The 21,395-nt window shown below is 38.2% G+C and overlaps 1 protein-coding gene across 1 annotated transcript in view; it reads left to right on the top strand.

The window, feature by feature from the left end:
• Unc50 (Unc50 RNA binding protein) overlaps positions 1 to 21,395 on the top strand; it is a 141,876-nt gene continuing 120,481 nt past the window's right edge. Inside the window, exon 1 of the mRNA XM_090370528.1 lies at positions 1 to 199. The gene's annotated coding sequence lies outside the window, so the exon portion shown is untranslated. The remainder of the gene's footprint in view (positions 200 to 21,395) is intronic.

Below are 21,395 nucleotides of genomic sequence, written 5' to 3'. Positions count from 1 at the left end.
TTTTTCTTCGTCGTTTGGTATTACTGGGATGCTTTGATTTTGTCAGTGATGGCACTCGTTACAACATAGCGGTGTGTTGGTAATTTTGACATAAGTGTGATGAACAGTGTTTACGATTTAATTATAAGTTATGCTACTGAAATATTAAGCCACATTGAGAGTAACAGACAATTATTTTCAGATTGTATAATTTTAACTGGTAAGTTTTGGTTTTTTTTGGCATTGTGATTTTTTTTTTTTTTGATTTGTTGAGTATTACGATAATATATTCTGTTCAGATTGAATTCGTTCAGATATATTTCATTCAGATTGAATGAAATCGAATTATATGTGTAATAAGTTTATTTTATTTTCATTTAATTGATCGTGTTGTTATACAAGAGTACACTGAAAACTACAAAATCAAAATAATCTATGCAACAGAAACTTTTTCTGTTGCATAGATTATTTTGATCTAATTCGCTATCAAAAGCTTTAAAACTTGAGATTGTGGTACATGCGTGAGGGAAATTTTATCCCACACGATAAATGTAGGAAGCCATAAACCAAAAAATAAATGTATTGGATACCGAGGAATAGGTAGATACAGGAATAAGAACAAATAAATTATTTTGACAGGTCTTTAAAAATCTTTGAATAGATAATTAGCAAAATGCGCATATATCAAGGACTAGAATCCAAAAATATCAGTTAAAAATTAATTACAATAGTGAAACACATATACAGTTTCCACAAAAGAATATAAATCCAGACACTATCTCAGTTTTAGTCTGTTTTCCCAACTTTATATAGTACGTACAGCCTGTCTAAAAAGATAAACATACTTAGAGCACTATTTGCCCTGACATGGGGTGCAGATCATACCTCCCTACTTCAATTATACAGGGCATTAATCAGATCCAGTCTTGATTATGGAGCTTCCATCTATGATTCTGCTAGAATGAGTACGTTATGCTGTCTTGATCCAGTTCAACACAGTTCATTGAGGATTGCACTTGGTGCATTCAGAACATCGCCAGCACATAGCCTTTACATTAATGCTCATGAGCCCCCACTATCTTTACGTAGGAAATCACTATTGCTAAAGTACGCTGTCAAGATTCAAAGTTGTGCCTCGCATCCCATTCAGTCATATCTTTTCAGTCCACCATTAGAAATCCTCTACAGAAATAAACCTAGCATAATAAAACCAGCTGGTCTGCACCTTCTTGAACTGATACAGATTTGGAATGTTTCCCTCCATTCCATACAACAGGCAGAAACTTGTACTCAGTCTTCATGGGTTCCACCTCCTATACCGACTTGTGACACTTACCTTCATCAATGGGGAAAGAATATGTTGCAAGCTTCAAATGTCAGACAACTTCATGCTGTTCACAATCAAAGATATATCGATTTTTCTCCAATATACACAGATGGCTCTAAATCTAATTCAAATGTTGGAGCAGCCACAGTCTTTCTAAATACTACAATTTCAGCATCTCTTCCATCTGAATTCAGTATCTTCTAAGGTTTAACTATATGCAATTTTTTTTTTTTTTTATGAAAACCCCAAACACGAAAGGTATCAAAACCTATAGCACTTAGTACCGTGCATGGGTTTGAAGGAGAAGTATGGGGGGGGATGCCGGAAACTTTGCTCTAGAGACTAAACATGGGTTTCACCACTTCAAGCCTCCAATAAGCAAAGTGGTGGTATTTCACCGGTTGATGAAAGTCATCTACCACCTACAAATTAAATTAGCTTTAGAAAATCACTCTTCTTTAAAATCTGTTATTTACACTGATTCCCTCAGCTCAATCTTAGCATTATGTAATTCTTCAAGTAAAGTTCATCCTGTTCTTGATGAAATTAGAAACTTATTACTACAGATCGAAAAATGCCACCAACTAGTCACCTTCTGTTGGATTCCAGCACATTCTGGTTTTTTGGGCAATGAACTTGTCGACAAAGCGGCAAAAAATCCAACCACCTCAGATTTAACGAACATCCCTGTTCCAGCATCAGACTATTCATTAATGATTCATGCTGCATGCCTATCAGAATGGACAAAAATCTGGCACTCTCAAACTAATAATAAACTCTTGCAGTTTAAACATCATCCGAAAATTTGATGCTCCAGTACATTAAGATGAGAAGTAGTCCTTTCAAGGACAAGAATAGGTCATACTCATCTAACCCACCTTTATTTACTCACAGGAGATGATCCACCACAGCTTCCACATTGTTATATAATTTTTTTTTTATTATTATTATTTTTTTATTTTCTGTTTATACTCCGGCACGACAACCAAGTCAGTAGAGTTTACAATAAATCGTCAATACAAATATTTATCATATTTAGTAGTCATGGGCTTGAACCCCGGTCCACTCATGGAACATGTGCTATGCACTCTCGCTCCTGACTACTAGGCTACGTCAGGCCTAAAATAATTTTAATGGCATTCGAACCCAGCATTATAAATGTTTAGAGGCAACTGCTTTAGCCTTTGAGCTACTCAGATAATTGATCTGACTGTTAAACACATTCTCATTGACTGCCTCTACTACAGACAAGACAGAACATCAACCATGCTATCACTGGTAAATCCTGATAAACCAATAACTTTAGAGAATCTCATTGGTGACAAGGCAAATATTTCTGAATTTTTTAACTACCTCAAGCAAACTGGACTTTTTAATCATTTCTGATTTTACAAAAATTTCTCATATCCTTATATTATAAATGAATAGGTGCGTTATAGCCACAGCAGCTTATGTGCCATCAAACCCTCCCCCCATAACAACAACCACCAACTTTATATAATGAAATATTATTATTATTATTAGCCATATGGTGCAAGGAAGCCTGAGACTTATGCAGCACCAGCCAAAAGAAAAATTTTCTGAATTACCCAGAGAGAGAGAGAGAGAGAGAGAGAGAGAAACACAAGAAAAAAGAATGATGATTATATCCAGCTCAGGACCCTGGATGTGCCAAACCCATACTCACCAGATGTAAGCCCCTGGGGTTTTGAGAACATTAGCATGCACCTGGGATAAGTGTGCACATGCTTTGAAGTTGTACTATTTTCAGCACTCAGCAGATAATTTTTACTACAGCATGTGTGCTCTCGGATTGAGATAAATAAAAATAAAGTAAAAATTCTGTACCATGTACATAATGTGCCCTTCCACTAGCACATTTAACGTGTTTTACATTTAAGAGTCATCAGCATGCATTAAAAGCGTTTTAATTAATAAAATTCATGAATAATAATATAACAATATTTTTATTTTACTAATAATAATTACATATTGGTTACTGAAAGTATTGATCTGTGATAACTAAAGTAGGATATATAATTTTTACATTGAAGAGACCTATAATTGTTTCATTACGCGTAGTATTTATCGAAAGCTCTGATGACATGTCCAAGTTGAAGAATGTTTTCATAAATGTGCAGAACTCTTTTCCAGCCTCAGAGTTTGATTGTAAAGAAAAAAATTACATTCAATCTGAAAACACCGCACGACTTGAAACCAGATGTGTTTTCGAATTAATGCATTTCCCAGTTTCCGAAAGTCTTTTTGTATCTTAAAACCTTAATATTTCTGTTTCTAAATTCTTTAGCTTTCCAACGATATGCTATATGCCCACATTATCTCGTTCATTACGTGAGAAAATTTCCTTGATCATATTTTTCATATTTTCCACTATCCTGGAAAAACTACTGCAGTTTTGAAAGTTTTTCTTCCAGTATAGAGCTAAGATGTAGCTTCGTGCAAATTTTCATTAAATTTGGTCCAGTAAAAGATAAATTAAACTGGAATAAATTTCCGTAACACTTCCCCCCAGAGAGTGTGCTCTTGTACACTTCCTGTGCACCCCCCCACTTGCTATTATGACAAGTGTGGGGGAGGGGAGAAGTGCACAGGAGCACACTGTAACTAACATATACCTATTCTTTACTGCTATTAAAATAAATCTATGCAATAGATACCAAGACAGCTAACTGTCTTCTTTTCTGGAAAACCCTTCTAGCAAAATCTTGAAATAAATTGAAATGTGTAAGATTTGAATGCAACAATGTTTCTGTTCCTCTATAAAGCTCAGGCACAACATTTCTGGGTGCTGTTCTAAACTGCTCATAAATTGAACACTCATACAACACGTTCTCATGTTTGCAACGTATGACAAGAACAATGAGGATCTGATTCTAAACCTAATTCACATAACTTAGCTCTCAAAGAGCCATGTCCTGTTATCAAAAAAGATGTTTCCTTACTAATATTAAAACAATTTATTCAATGTATTATTAAAATTGAACTTAACACTGGGTATAAATAACCTGGTCACAGCACATTGACAGTATCACTGCAATTCCAGCATTCTTTCCAATTGTCAACTAATCTAGACAATTTGCTTGTTTGCCAATTTTCTATCAATCGTCACACCATTGGTTAAACCCAAAAATGAATCCTGCATACCTTTTCTAGTAAAATAACTAAAAGCTCTATAAGTAACATACATATCAAGAGGAAGAACCCCTACAATAACTTGCAGGGCATTCATAGACACCGTTTTACACACTCTCAGAATAGTAAGTAACATAGGTCTTTGCAGTGAATTTATTTTATTTTTCAATCTAACAGTACTAGTACGTTTGAACCAGACAGATGCTGCATAGTTCACAATTGGTAAAAATATTACCTTATAATATACAGTAAGTTAGGCACTCTTTTGCCTAGCCCCCGTTCCTTTCTGGTAATTCTAACAATTGAAGCAGTAAAGTTTTTAATTTTACTACTTTAGTGTTCGATATGAGCAGTCAATGTGAAGTTAGCATCGTTTAAGAAGTGACTTCATTTGGGTAATTTCCCTAACACTTTTCACATGATGATTTTTTCGTTACAAAATTTTTGGAATAACACCAGTAAAAATGTCAAAAAGAATTTAGGTAAATGTTCAGTGTTTTGCCTTCATCATATTGTCACTAATAGCATTAGCATTAGTAGAGGCATTTGATGCAAGAAAGCAAGCTTATGCAGCATCAGCCAAAAAAAAAAAAAAACCTCTTCTGCTTCATTACTCTGTTCATTCGAAATACCTGTCCAGCTGAGCCTTAAACTTATTTAGGCTATCAACTTCCACGACAAGTGATGGAAGTCTGTTCCACCAACCAACCAACCAACCACCCGCTGGCTAAAGACAAATTTCCGCACGTCTATCCTACATCTGTCTTTCCTCAATTTGAATTTATTCCCTCTCAGGTGATTATTCTGAGCAAGAGGAAGAATCCCATCAGCATTGAGCATGCTTAAACCATTCAAGGCTTTATACACCTCTATCAGATCACCTCGCTGGTGCCTAGTCTCCAGACACTGTAATTTGCAAAACTTAAGCCTTTCTTCGTAAGAGCACCCCTTTGTTCCATTCACTAATCTTGTTGCCCTTCTCTGTACTCGTTCCAGCAGCTCTACATCCTTCTTGAAATGAGGCCTCCAGACCTGTATACAGTACTCTAGATGTGGCCTGACCATTGCCTTATACAAGGGAATAATCACCTCCTTATCCCTGCTAGAAAAATTCCTATATATCATTGACAATACACCATGAGCTACACTTGCAGCCCGTCTGCACTGCTCAGAGAACTTCATATCTGCCTGCACAAACACCCCCAGATCCTTTTCATTCTCTACCGCTGTCAGTGTAGTACCAAGAGTTGATACGCTGCTCTGAGGTTGCTGTTTCCCATATGTAGTACTTTACATTTGTCAATGTTAAACTTCATTTGCCACCTCTCAGCCCATCTGTTGCAGCAGCATAGTGTCAGTAGTGTCCTTGACACCCCTGCCAACCTTCATATCATCTGCAAACTTGGACATTAAGCTTGATATAACATCATCAATATGATTTATAAATACAGAAAACAATAATGGACCGAACACTGAACCCTGAGGTACTACACTAATAACATTAGTCCATGATAAGCAGTGTCCATTGATTACCACTCTCTGTCTCCTCCCCCCCTCAACCACCCCTTTATCCATAGCAGCAATTTGCCTCCGATGCCACACTGCTCCAATTTGTGCATCAGTCTTCCCTGTGCGACATTATCAAAAGCCTTTCTAAGATCAAAGTATATAATATCAAAGTTATTCTTTGCATCCAGTTCTTTTGTGACTGCATCATAGTATCCAATCAAATTGGTCAGGCAAGACTTCCCCTTAACAAAACCATGCTGTGTCCGAGCTATAACTGAAGTCTCCTTCTAGATGATCTTGCAGTTCTTCTTTAACCAGTGCCTCCATTAATTTTCCTGGAACAGAAGTTACACTCACAGGTCTATAATTACTTGTGTCAGCCTTTGATCCTCCTTTGTGAATTAGAGTCACATTTGCACATCGTCAGTCTGTGGGTACCTCCCCTGAGTCCAAGGAAGCTCTCATAATTATGGCTAAGGGTTTGCTTACTTCCTTTGCTGCCTCCTTTAATATAACTGGATAGATCCCATCGACCCCAGGTGCCTTTCTTGTCTTTATCTTCAACAATTTATCCTCCACTTTACTCTCAGTTATTACAAGATTCTCTAGCTTACTGCCAGAGTTGAATACACCTCTGGCATTCCCCTCTCTGAATGACTCCTCATGTGTAAATATTGATGCAAAATATTCATTTAGTTTGTTAGCTACCTGAGCAGGATCATCAACAGTTGACTCATTGATATCAAGTGGACCAATCTGATTCATCCCCTTCCTTCTAGAGTTTACATAAGTAAAGAACTCTTTGCTGTTTTTCTTTGCATCCCTTGCCAAATATTTCTCGTAATCTGCCTTCACCTGCCTAACCTATTTTGTAACTTGGTTACAGATCAACTTGTATCTATCATAGGCTTCTGTGTCACGTGTTAATTTGTATGTATCCCATGTATTTTTCTTCTCTGCCATATGTCTCATTAGTTCATCTGACATCCATTTAGGCCTAAACCTTGAACAATATTTCTTAGTTGGTATATAAAGCCTAGTAGCTTCCAAGATAAGTTCTTTGAATGCTTCCCATTTTCAATTTGCTGTTGGTAACATCATCAGTTGGTCCCACTGTATAGAATTTAAATACTGTCTCAGTCCATCGTAGTCGCCTTTACGAAAGCAATAACCCTTCCCCTTACCCCTAATGGTAGTTACCTCTTTGAGTAAATCCCACTTCAGCACACTGTGATCACTTCCACCTAGTGGTTCATTTATCTGCAGATTTTTAATGCATGAAGAATCACTACCGATAATCAGATGAAGGGTATTACTCCCTCTAGTTGCCTCCCGAACATGCTGATGTAGAAAACAATCATCCAATAAATACACAAAAGCCTTGCTAGTGTGTGTGTGACCAGCTCCCAAATTCCAGTCAATATAAAGGAAATTAAAATCCCCCAATATAAGACTCTCTGATTTACTGGCCCACTCTATTTCCCTGTACTGTTTCTTATTATACTCATCAGAATCATTAGACGTATAGCACACTCCTACTCTCAATTTTGATCTCCCAATACTTATGTCACACTAAACTGACTCGACACTGCACTGTCCAGCGACTGACTTCACTTCCTTGGATTTTATGTGTTTCTTAACTAATAGCATAACCCCTCCTCCCTGTCTATCCTTTCTGTAGACGTTGTACTCCCCAAATTCCAGTTCTGCATTCCTTATATCTGTGTGACACCACGTCTCTGATATCTCAACAATATATCTGCCTTTGATGATTTGAGCAATACCTCAAATTCATCAAATTTATTTACCAAACTCCTAGCATTGGTTTACATGCAAGTATACATGCACCTGTTTCTATTCTTAGCTACCCTAACACAACCCATGTGTTTACTTGTACCGCAATGACTTCCAGCAGTCTCTGAAATATCCTGCATCTTGTTTTTCAGGCTTCTGTTCATTCCAATAGAAGCAGTGCAAGAATCTCTTTCACCTATTGTACAAATTAGAGCAGTATGGTATTAAGGGTAAGTTGCTACAATGGATAAAAGGATGGTTAAGTGGGAGAAGACAGAGGGTGGTAATCAATGGGTGCTGCTCTTCTTGGACTAATGTTATTAGTGGAGTCCCACAGGGTTCGGTGTTAGGTCCACTGTTGTTTTGTATATTTATCAATGATATTGATGAAGGTATATCAGGCTTAATGTCCAAGTTTGCAGATGATACAAAGGTTGGCAGGGTTGTTAATGACAGTAATGGCAGTGTGCTACTGAAACAGGATCTAGATAATTTGGGCAGATGGGCTAAGAAGTGGCAACTGATGTTTAACCTTGACAAATGCAAAGTTCTGCATATGGGTAGAAGTAACCCCAGAGAAACATACCAACTGTGTGGTACTACACTTAAGGTGGTAGAAAATGAAAAAGACCTGGGAGTAATTGTGCAGTCAGATATGAAGTTCTCTGAGCAATGTAGACAGGCTGCCAGGTCAGGTCATGGGGTTTTGTCAATGATATATAGGAATTTTGCTAGCAGGGAAAAGGAGGTGATTATCCCTCTGTATAAGGCAATGGTCAGGCCACACCTTGAGTACTGCGTACAGGTCTGGAGGCCTCATTTTAGGAAGGATGTAGATTTGCTTGAGCGTATACAGAGAAGGGCAACAAGATTGGTGAGGGGATTGAAGGGATCCTCTTACCAAGAGAGGCTTAAGTTCTGCAAATTGCAGTGGCTGGAGACTAGGCACTTGCGCGGTGATCTGATTGAGGTATATAAGGCCTTGAATGGGTTGATCACGCTGAATTCTGATGGGATTCTTCCACTTGTTCAGATTACGAACCTAAGGGGGCATAAATTCAAATTAAGAAAAGACAGATGTAGAATAGATGTGCGGAAATTTGCCTTTAGCCAGCGGGTGGTTAATTGCTGGAACAAACTTCCATCTGTCGTTGTGGAAGTTGATAGGTTGAATAAATTTAAGGAGGAACTGGACAGGCATTTGGAGGAAATGGTGTGATTTTTTTTTTTTTGGCTGATGCTGCATAAGCTCATACATTTGCTTTCTTGCATCACATGCCACTACTACTACTACTACTACTACTACTACCTCTGCCAGTGGCTACTGTTAATCTATTAGTCTTTGTCTCCCTCCAAGCTAGCAGTTTTCCGACCCACCTAACACTGCCTCGATAGCATCAGCAAATATTCTTGCACCCTTTCTATTTAAGTGTATCCCATCCCTTTAGAAGCAGTCTCTCCTGTTAACAAGTACAGTCCAGGCTGAAAAAAATTCTACCCCTTGAGCCTTGCACAATCTTTTCAGGGCCGAATTGATCGACAAGGCTCTCATCATATACTCCCTCCTATCGTGTCTGGGCAGAATTGCAGACACTTTCAAATTCAACCCTAATTCACTCCTTTTTTTCAGCAGTGACATGTACTTGTTAAGTAATTCTGCCGGTCTCTTACTCTTGACATCATTAGTGCCAACGTGTACAACTATATCAACTTTTGTGCCCTTAAAAGATGATATCTGCTCTACAACGTCATCAATCTTTGCCCCTGGCAGACATACTCTGGTCCTGTTCCACCTATCCTTTTTACAAAGCATGTTCCCAGTTTCCCTGACAGTAGAGTCACCAACAACTACTAGTTCCTGTGGGACCAGCACATTCTGCCTTGGGGGTTGCCGCTGTGTTGCATGATGACCAAGTGCAAGCTCTGGCATTGATGTGGGCAGCTGAGAGCTTGATGGGCCCCTCAATTTAGTTCCTTCGAGGGCATCCACCCTGTCCTTCAAGCTCTCATATAGGCCCATAACAATGCTGAGTTGTTGCCTGATTTCGATACACTCCTTGCATCGTGCACACACAAAGACATCCCCCATGGCAATATCATGTCCCGTACCTGAATGATCCACAAACATCATGCAAGCAGTGCATTTTAAAAGGCTGTGATTCAGAAGGCAACTGCCCCCCTCAGTTCTCCTCTGAGCCACAGTTCTTCCATTAGCTTGAGCCTTTTGCTTTGATCCTCTGGTCTGGTCTGACTCATGATTTCTATTAATTTCAATAAAATTTCAATTTCAGTTCAAAATTATAACCCTAAACTTGTATCCCAACACAGTTATAACGGCATATATATTTTTCAGTGTCAAGTATTAATTATCTAAGAGTTCCCTTTATATAACTTCCTTATCAGTTATGTATTAATTAATTATGTTACGTTTGTAATCTAAGTCGTTATATGTATTTAGTTAAAAGTGCAGTTTAATTGACAACAAAGTTCAACAAGTTTAATTGATTCTACCGATCAACTGACAATATTATAACCTATACTATACTAACACTATCTAGTTCTGTATATAATGTATCGTATGACAAAGGCGGCAAAGTTATGAACGGTAAATCTACGGACACTTAAGTATTAATTAACTTTAAAATCTCAATTCAGAATAACTAACGATCCTTACTAGGTTTATAAGCTACTTACAGAAAATAATTTGATGTAAAAATATTCAATAAAGCGGCTAAATATGGCTAAAAAAACTTCTCGTTTAGTGGAGTTACAACTTGTAACACGTGGATTTGATACCCTTACCGATACTTTTATGCAATTACAAGGCTGAGTAAAGAATAAATACACCAGATTAATCACAAAATCACAAAATAATGCTATACTACTAAATTTAAATCAAAAGTTTTAGAAAAACCATAATTTCAAATCAAAAAAATAATAAAAATCCAATTAGCGGCTTAAAACACGTCTGGCTCCTACTGGCCTCATCAGCAGACTCCTACTGTACCTAATGTGACCTACTGTACACATGTGCACATACACGCTATAGAGGGTTACCAGAGGTAGTATTCTCATAACTGTGTATCAGAGGGCATATTACTTAGCTACAAAGATTAATGGTGAATTACAGCAAAAAATTTGTTATTTGTTAATGATGAAAGATATTAAATTCCTCCCTAAAAATTTTTCATCTTTCTGAGTTTCAAATATATATTAGCATTAGTACAGGCATACGATGCAAGAAAGCAAGCTTATGCAGCATCAGCCAGAAAAAACCCCTCCCATTTCACCCCTCCATTCGTTCCAAATGCCTGTCCAGCCGAGCCTTAAATTTATTTAAGCTATCAACTTCCACAACAAAAGATGGAAGTCTGTTTCACCGATCAACTACCCGCTGGCTAAAGGCAAATTTCCGCACATCTATTCTATAACTGTCTTTCCTCAATTTGAAACTGTGCCCCCCTCAGGTTCTTAATTTGAGCAAGAGGAAGAATCCCATCAGCATTCGGCTTGCTCAACCCATTCAAGGCCTTATACGCCTCAATCAGATCCCCTCGCAGGTGCCTACTCTCCAGGTGCTGCAATTTGCAGAACTTAAGCTTTTCTTGGTAAGAGCGCCCCTTTGTTCCCCAGTCTTGTTGCCCTTCTTTGTACTCGTTCTAGCAGATCTACATCCTTCCTAAAATGAAGTCTCCAAACCTGTACACAGTACTCTAGGTGTGGCCTGACCATTGCCTTGTATAACGGGATAATCACCTCCCTGTCCCTGCTAGCAAAATTCCTATATATCATTGACAAAACTTCATGACCTGCCCTGGCAGCCTGTCTGCACTGCTCAGCGAACTTCATATTTGACTGCACAATTACCCCCCCCCAGGTCTTTTTCACTTTCCACTTCCCCGAGTGTAATACCACACAGTTGGTATGTTTCTCTTCGGTTATTGCTACCCATATGCAGTACTTTGCATTTGTCAATGTTAAACTTCAGTTGCCACTTCTCAGCCCGTTTGCCCAACTTAACTAGATCCAGTTGGAGTAGCATACTGCCTTTACTGTCGTTAACAACCCTGCCAACCTTTGTATCATCTGCAAACTTGGACATTAAACCTGATATACCTTCATCAATATCATTGATAAATATACAAAACAACACTGAACCCTGGGGAACTCCATTAATACTATTCGTCTATGAAGAGCAGTGTCAATTGATTACCACTCTGTTGTCTCCCACTCAACCATCCCTTTATCCATTGTAGCAACTTATCCTTAATGCCATACCTCTCCGATTTGTACAGCAGTCTTCCATGTGCAACAGTATCAAAAGTTGAAATCCAAGTATATGATAATAAAATTATTTTTGTGTTTTTGTTCCTTTGTGACCACATCATAGTATCCAATCAAATTGGTCAAACAAGACCTCCCTTTAACAAACCCATTCTGTGTCTTAACTGTTACTGCAGTCCTGTCTAGATGACACAACTCTTATATATATATATATATATATATTTTTTTTTTTTTAAATAAAATAAAATAAAACATAAGCCAGTAGTATGGCAAAAACTGTAGAGCGAAAATTAACATAAAAATAACCAAATAAACAAACAAACGAAAAAGAAGAATAAAAGTTAGACATAAATAATAGCTCAGAAACCCCTATATAATTTCGAACTTTAAATCCAATTAACATGATGTATATAAAATTTAGAATAATGCCAATTACATGTTAATATATATGTATATTGGAGTTGTGTCTGAAGACTTCCATGTAGAACCAAATTTAATAATAAGAAATATAAGTTTAGTATATATATATTACACAGTTTTAACATGTATAATAGATATAAATACATTAATGTCTAAAAGTTAAGTTAGCATTAGTAGTAGCACATGATGCAAGAAAGCAAGCTTATACAGCATCAGCCAAAAAAAAAAAACAAAAACAAATTTCCCATTTCACCTATCCAATTCCCTCCTAAAGTTTGTCTCGTTCTTCCTTGAATCTGTTAAAGCTATCAACTACCACAATGACAGATTTAAGTTTGTTCCAGCAGTTCACTGGCTACAGGGAAATTTCTGCTCATCTATTCTGCAACCTTGAGGTTGTCACAGACATTCTCTCAGATATGCCAGACAAGCTGTACTTGCTACCTGGGAGTCTAAAATGCTGATGGAACTGATATTTGAGTGACACTCAAGTCAAGTGTACCCAATTTCTGTGAAGTCTGAACGGTCTGTGACAACCAAATCCTCTGCTTGCACCTTCACGATGGTGGGACTGTTAGTAATCCTGGGTATAACCTCCATGCACAAGTACATGGTGGGTGACCACCCAGGTGTGAACCAACGTAAGCAGGGGTCGAGGTGTGGCGCCCGCACCACATGGAGGAATGCCGCCCTTCTATGTTACCAGGCAGTACTAGGTGGTAGATGACTCTCATCAACCGGTGAAATACTACCACTTTGCTTATTGGAGGCTTGAAGTGGTGTAACCCATGTTTAGTCTCTTGAGCTAAGTTCTGGCCAACCCTTCCCTATCTCTTCCATCATGCAGTATGATTGATGACTTTTGAGGTTATGATGAACATCGTGGCGAGATCCAATATTCCAATATTTTGAGGGTACAGCTCTAAAACAGTGTTCGCAGGCCGGCCGCTAGTTAGTACACCAGACCAAACCTATTGGTGACTCTTTACGAGGCTTCCGGATCAGCTAGTGTATAATCTTGCTACCTCTACTCTGCCAGATAGTGACTGGAGGGAGTCCGAGTAGTGTGCATGCGGGAAGCATTGTGGAGGCTTGGATTTGGATTTTATTGGCACATTAGCAGCTTTGGCTATAATGCGCCAAGACCAATTGTCGAGGCCACGTTATGTCAAGGATCTGGGTATATTCTTACCATGTATACGCCATATCCAAAAATTTCATTACTTCCTATAGCATGTTCCACTCACTTTTTCTTACTATTGAATACACCATGAATTGTCAAACTAATAGAGCAAGCTTATCTGTGAAAAGATCTAAACCTTTAAGCACATCCTAATTCATTTCACAAATGTACGTGGTCTCAATTCTAATCTCAACGATGTCCATTTCCACTTTCAGTCTGCCAAACCCCGTGTACTTTTTCTGACTGAATCTCAGTTATCGGTTGATTCAACTACTGCTCATCTCAGATGCCCAAATTATTCGTTGTATGATTCCTTTTACCTCAAAGGTGGTACTTGTGCATATGTCCATTCTGATATTCCCTGTCAGAGACTTGGCAATTTGGAATCTCCTCTCTTTGATCTTCTCTGGCTTAAAATCTCTCTACCTCATTGTGTCAAATTCATCCATTGTCTCTACCGGTCTCCCAACTCCACTAATCACTTGGAGCTGTTTGACTTCCTCTCTTTGCAACTTGACTTTCTCCAGTCCAACTTTCCTAACAGTGAGGTAATTTTCCTTGGTGATTTTAATGTTCACATCTCCAGCTGGCTTCCATTTTCTAGTCACACCGACCCAGCTGGTCGAGATGCTGAGGCTCTTGCATTTGCTAATGACCTTGCACAGATTGTTCATTTACCTACAAGAATACCGGACAATCTCAATCATACAGCCAACACGCTTGATCTTATTCTCATAAACAACCCTTCTAAGTACATTGTCAAAGTGAGAGGTCCTCTAGGTACTTCAGATCACAACTTGGTGATTGTCTCTTCTCCAATGGATCCTTTATCTCATGGCTATTCACAACCTCGTGTTGTTTGGCATTACAGGAATGCAAAATGGGATGACCTGCGAGATTTCTTTTCCTTGGTGAGATTGCTGTTTCAAAACTTCTGATATCAACATTTGCTCAGATCGTGTCAGTGAAATTATTCTTGCAGGAATGGAATTCTTTATCCCAAACTCCACTTTAAAATCTCGTCCTTTATCTAAACCTTGGTTTTCCAATAAATGTGCTAAGGCTGTTCAAGAGAAGAATGTTGCATATCGTAATTGGCTCGTTTCTAATTCTTCAGTTTCATTTTCTGCCTCCACCAAAGCTCACAACAATTGTAAAGCAATTATTAATCAGTCCAAACTAGAGTTTGAACAGGCTAAGAGTAGAAAACTTGCTTCTTGCCCTAATGGTAGCCAAGCAGTCTGGTCTGTTGTCAAAGCTATTGGCCGCAACGTTTGCCCATCTCTGCTACCGCCTCTGTCCAAACCAGATGGTTCTGTTGTCACTTCAGCCAAGGATAAAGCTGACCTGCTAGCATCCCATTTTTCTTCCATCTCATGTATTAATGATCTTGGTAAAACTGCTCCCACCATTTCCAACATGCTCCATTCAATGCCTCCTGTGATCTTCTGTTAAATTGATGTCAGAAGGATTTTGATGAATCTTGTTGCTAAGAAAGTTCCAGGTCCTAATGGTATTTCTCCACTTGTTCTCAAAACGTGTGCTCCTGAACTTACTCCTATTCTTTGCCACCTTTCTTCACTTTCTTATTCCAAAGGTGTTTTTCCTTCTGCTTGGAAATTTGCCAGTTCCTAAAAAGAGTGACAAATCCCTCCCATCCAATTATCGTCCCATTGCAATTACTTCTACTCTTTCTACAGTAATGGAGAAATCAATTAACCGCCAACTCTTAAACTACCTAGAAACCTTCCATCTGATCAACGATCGCCAGTATGAATACCGTCAGTGTCGATCCGCTGGTGATATTCTGGCTTATGTTACCCATTTATGAACTAATTCAACGGTGAAACAGAAGTAGTTGCTCCTGTCATCTCAAAGGCTTTCAATCGTGTTTGGCATAAAGGTCTTCTAAACAAGCTTCCATCTTATGGTTTGCCAACTGTTTTTAGTAACTGGTTATCTAGCTTTCTCTCTGATCGCTCACTGAGGGTGATGGTAGATGGCTCTCTGTCTTGTAACTTCTCCACTAATGCTGGTGTCCCCCAAGGTTCAGTTCTTACCGCCACTCTTTTCCTCTTGTATATTAATGACCTTCTTCCATTGACTGGAAATCCTATCCATAGTTTTGCCGATGATAGCACGTTGCATTCCACTTTCCATTTTGAGAAACCTTGCCCTGCCCAATCAGCTTCAACTTCTCGAAAATCTGCTACCAATTCCTTAAATGCCAATCTTAAGGTAATTCTCCAGTGGGGTAAAGACAACTTAGTTTGACCATATAATTAGGTCAGTGAAATTAAAATTTTTATATATATCACCTGGTATTGGCGCATTATAGCCTTAGTTGCTAATGCGCCAATAAAACCCAAGAACCAACCAACCAACAACTTAGTTGATTTCAACCCTTTTAAAACTCAGTCTTGTCTAATATCTCGCAAAAAGGATTCTTCTGCTCCTATGCTTATCTTTAGTGACACTCTGATTTTTAGGCAAAATGATATATCTCTTTTGGGGATTACCCTGACATCTAATCTCTCTTGGCACAAGCACATTAGAAATATTGCTTCCTCTGCATCTAAAAAACTTTGTTTTCTCTTTCGTTCTCGGTGTTACTTTTCTCCAGACAGCTGTTCACTCTGTATAAATCGCAAATCTGCCCTGTCATGGAATATTTTTCCCACATCTTGGGTGGTGCCCCCAAAACCTCTCTCAGGCTTCTTGATTCCATTCAGAAGAGGGCATCATCATCATCATCAGCAGCCATCTTCAATCCACTGCAGGATGAAGGCCTCTCCAGCAAGTTTCCAGTTCCTTCTGTTTTGAGCACTGGCCATCCATTTACTACTCAAAAACTCATGAATTTCATCTATCCATGTCTGCCTTTGTCTTCCAGGTTTTCTTCTAGCTCCTCTTGGGTACCATTCTGTTATTTTCTTAGTCCATCTGTCATCATGTCTTCGAGCTATGTGTCCTGCCCAAGTCCATTTTAGTTCTTTAGTTTTGATAAGAATGTCCTTTACTTGAGTTTGCTGCCTAATCCATGTGTTTCTCTTCTTATCTAACAGTCTGATTCCCAATATAATTCGTTCCATTATTCGCTGTGTAGTTCTTAGCTTCTCTTCCATTCTTTTGGTGAGTGCCCAAGTTTCACTTCCATTCTGAAGAGGGCAGTTAGGTTAATTAATGATTCATCTCCAATAGAGTCTCTCCACTCGCTTTCTCATAGACGTACTGTTTCTGCTGCATGCCTCTTCTACAGATACTTCCATGGGCACTATTCTTCTGAATTGGCTTCTATAATTCCCGCTCTCTCTTTCAAAACAGTCTGAACACGTGCCGCCACCAGCCAACATCCATTTACTATCCAACTTCAAACTCACAGAACCAACTTTTCATCTTCCTCGTTTATTCATTCAACTGTCATTTTCTGGAACAACTTTCCTTCATACGTTCAAGTCCAATGTCAACAAATATCTTCTTTCGTCTTCTCAACCTCCAACCCAAGCACGGTACTAAGTACTATAGGTTCTAATACCTCTCATGTTTGGGATTTACATAAAAAAAAAAAAAAAAAAAAAAAAAACCGTATTTCCTCAGTTTGAATTTTTCCCTCAAGTGCATTATCTGAGCAAGAGGAAGAATCCCATCAGCATTGAGCATGCTCAAACCATTCAAAGTCTTAAACACTTCAATCAGATCACCTTGCAAGTTTCTAGTCTCCAGATGCTGCAATTTGCAGAACTGAAGCTGTTCTTGTTAAGAGCACCCCTTTGTTCCCCTCATCAATCATGTTGTCCTTCTCTGTTCTCAATCCAGCAGCGCTACATTCTTCCTAAAATGAGGCCTCCATACCTGTATGCAGTACTCAAGGTGTGGGCTGACTACCTTATCCCTTTTAACAAAATTCGTGTATATCATTTACAAAATCCCATGAGCTATCCTGGCAGCCTGTCTGTACTGCTTAGAGAACTTCATATCTGAATGCACAATTATCTCCGGATCTTTTTCATTCTCCACTGCCCTGAGTGTAGTAACACACAGTTTGTATGTTACTCTGGGGTTACTGCTACCCATATGCAGTACGTATTTTGCATTTGTCAATGTTAAACTTTAGTTGCCATTTCTCAGCCCATCTGCCTAACTTGTCTAGATCCTGTTACAGTTGCATACTGCCATTAACAACCCTGCCATACTTTGTATTAACTGCAAACTTGGACATTAAGCCTGATATGCCTTCATCAATATCATTGATAAATATAGAAAACAGCATTGGGGATCCTACTAATAACAGTCCACAAAGAGCAATGTCTGTTGATTACTACTCTCTTTCTCTTCTCCCACTCAACCGTCCCTTTATCCATAGCAGCAATTAATGCCATGCTGTTCAAATTTGTACAGCAGTCATTTATGTGCAACTGTATCAAAAGCTTTCCTGAAATTCAACTATATGATATCAAAATTGTTTTTTTGCATCCAGATCTTTTGTGACCACGTAGTATCCGATCAAATTGTTCAGACAAGATTTCCCCTTAACAAACCCATACTATGTCTGAACTATAACTGCTGTCTTGTCTAGATGATGCTGCATTACTTCTTTAATCAGTTACTCCATTATATTCCCTGGAGCAGAAGTTAAACTAACAGGTATGTAATTACTAATGTAATCCTTTGATCTCTTTTGTGAATTGGGGATATATTTGCACTTCTCCAGTCCATGGAGACCTCCTCTGAATCCAAAGATGCTCTCATAATTAGGTAGAGGCTGACAGTTTTGAAGAAATTCAAAGATCAGCTGGATAGTTATTATCTATGGGAAGAGGGGAAATGTATAGGTTGTCTATTTCCTTTTCTTTTATTTATTTTTAAAAATTTTCTTATCATTATTTTATTCCTTTTTTTAGCTGGTGCAGCATAAGCCATAGGCTTCCTTGCATCATGTGGCATGGCCATTGTTAATACTAATTAGGGTTGAGGGTTTGCTTACTTCCTTTGCTACCTCCCTTAATATAATTGGATAGATCCCATCCACCCCAGGTGCCTTTCTTATGTTTAACTTCAACAATTTTTCTTCCACTTTCCCCTCTCAGTTGTCATTAAAGTTACAACGGTAACAGTTGAGATATCAAGCAAAATAGGCAGGGCCTGTTTGATGGAAATGTAATATTTTGCACAACAGTATTATATTAAAATTCAATATACTGAACCTTATAAATTGGAGTTGCCTCTTGAAGCTGCATACTCTCTCTCTCTCTCTCTCTGTATATATATATATATATGGTTTGTAAATTGTATTAGTTACCAATTCAAATCATTAAAGTGCACTACCTTTTCATTGTTATCATATGTTCCGTTATAAGAATCAGTTTTAAACGCCTTTTTTGTAATATTTTTCTGGAGGTCACGACCATAAAACAATAAACACAATTTGCACTTTCTGGTTTATTGGGCTTTTCTGTTACTGCAAGCAATTATAAATGGGTACTAAACTCAATCTTCTTGCATTTGCAAAAATACTGATAGCTGGAATTGTGTGTTTTTTTACGCTATTATGGCAAAATATGTTTCCCCTTCACTGAAATCTTCAATTGTATAAAAAACATAAATAAATTTTCAGAATCTTCTCTTCATTCCTTTTTTTTTAAGCTTCGTAAACTTGTTACTCCACGCAAATCATGTTAGTTGCAATTTGTGTGTGCTGTTAAAAATTGCTTATGCATACAATCGTGAAATTTATAATTAAAAGAGAAGATTATCTTGGAAACAAACGCCTCTTGAAACATTTCTGAAGAAGATGACTACTTGTGCAACAAATCAGCAAATGCTGAGCCAATACTGAGTGATCAATGAGTGTGCATTTAGTCAATGATGAAGAATAAACATTCTTTAACATTTGTAAGTTGTAAATAATTTCTCTATCATTATAATTCGCTTGATTTTACAGGCTATGTTTTCATTTCTTTCGATAAGTCAATCATTATTTAAACAAACTAATTAGCTAACTAATTTCATTGTTGAGAACTTAACCCCTATTTTTAACCTTATGTCAATGGGAAATATATTAGTGAAATATATATCACTCACAAACTCTCACCTGCTCTTCCTCGTTGCCATTCTCATAGAGCTGGCATTAAGCAGGTGCAATTGATGCAGCTGCATAAGATACTGTGGAATAAATGTATAATATATACTTTGTTTTGACCCTTTTTTTATATATTTCTTTATTTGCGGTTGTGATAGACATTCTCTCAGATATGCCAGACAAGCTTTACTTGCTACCTGGGAGTCTAAAACGCTGATGGAACTGATATTCGGCTGACACTCAACTCAAGTGGACCCAATTTCGGCGAAGTCCAGACGGTCCGTGACAGCCAGATCTTCTTGCACCTTCACGATGGTGGGACTGTTATTAATCCTGGGGATACAAGTACTAATAGATTAACAGTAGCCACTGGCAGAGGTGAAAGTGATTCTTGCACTGCTTCTATTGGAATGAGCAGCAGAAGATGCAGGATATTTCAGAGGCTGCTGGGAGTCATTGTGGTACAAGGAAACACATGGGTTGTGTTAGGGTAGCTAAGAATAGGAACAGGTGCATATATATTTGCATGTACACCAATGCTAGGAGTTTGGTAAATGAATTTGAGGTATTGCTCACGACATCAAAGGGAGATATTGTCGGGATATCAGAGACATGGTGTCACACAGATATAAAGAATGCAGAACTGGAATTTGGGGAGTACAATGTGTACAGGAAGGATAGACAAGATAGGAAGGGAGTAGAGGTTATACTATTAGTTAAGAAACACAAAATCCAAGGAAGTAAAGCCAGTCGACATCGCTGGACAGTGCAGCGTCGAGTCAGTTTGGTGTGACATAAGCATTGGTAGATCAAAATTGAGAGTAGGAGTGTGCTATAGGCCTAATGACTCTGATGAGTATAATAAGAAACTGTGCAGGGAAATAGAGTCGGCCAGTAAATCAGAGAGTCTTATAATGGGGGATTTTAATTTCCCAGATATTAACTGGAATTTGTTCGTTGGTCACTCACACACTAGCAAGGCTTTTGTGGATTTATTGGATGATTGTTTTTTTACATCAGCATGTTCGGGAGGCAACTAGAGGGAGTAATACTCTTGATCTGATTATCAGTAGTGATTGTTCATGCATTAAGAATCTGCAGATAAAGGAACCACTAGGTGGCAGTGATCACAGTGTGCTGAAGTGGGATTTACTCAGAGTTAACTACCATCAGGTGTAAAGGGAAGGGTTTTTGTGCTTTCGTAAAGGCGACTACGATGATTTGAGACAGTATTTAAATTCTATACAGTGAGACCAACTTATGATGTTACCAACAGCAAATTCAAAATGGGAAGCATCCAAAGAACTTATCTTGGAAGCTACTAGACTTTACATACCAACTAAGAAATATTGTTCAAGGTTTAGGCCTAAGTGGATGTCAGATGAACTAATGAGACATATGGCAGAGAAGAAAAATGCATGGGATACATATAAATTAACATGTGACACAGAAGCCTATGATAGCTGTAAGTTGGTCTGTAACAAAGTTACAAAGGAGGTTAGGCAGGCAAAGGCAGATTACGAGAAATCTTTGGCAAAGGATGCAAAGAAAAACAGCAAAGAGTTCTTTACTTATGTAAACTCTAGAAGGAAGGGGAGGAATCAGATTGGTCCACTTGATATCGATGGTTCAACTGTTGATGATCCTGCTCAGGTAGCTAACAAACT

This window comes from Mastigoproctus giganteus, chromosome 3 (assembly GCF_048544385.1).
Source record: "Mastigoproctus giganteus isolate SK-2022 chromosome 3, ASM4854438v1, whole genome shotgun sequence".
Classification (NCBI taxonomy): Eukaryota; Metazoa; Arthropoda; class Arachnida; order Uropygi; family Thelyphonidae; genus Mastigoproctus; species Mastigoproctus giganteus.
The sequence above is the reverse complement of the archived record's forward strand: the minus strand, read 5'-3'. Positions and strand labels throughout refer to the sequence as shown.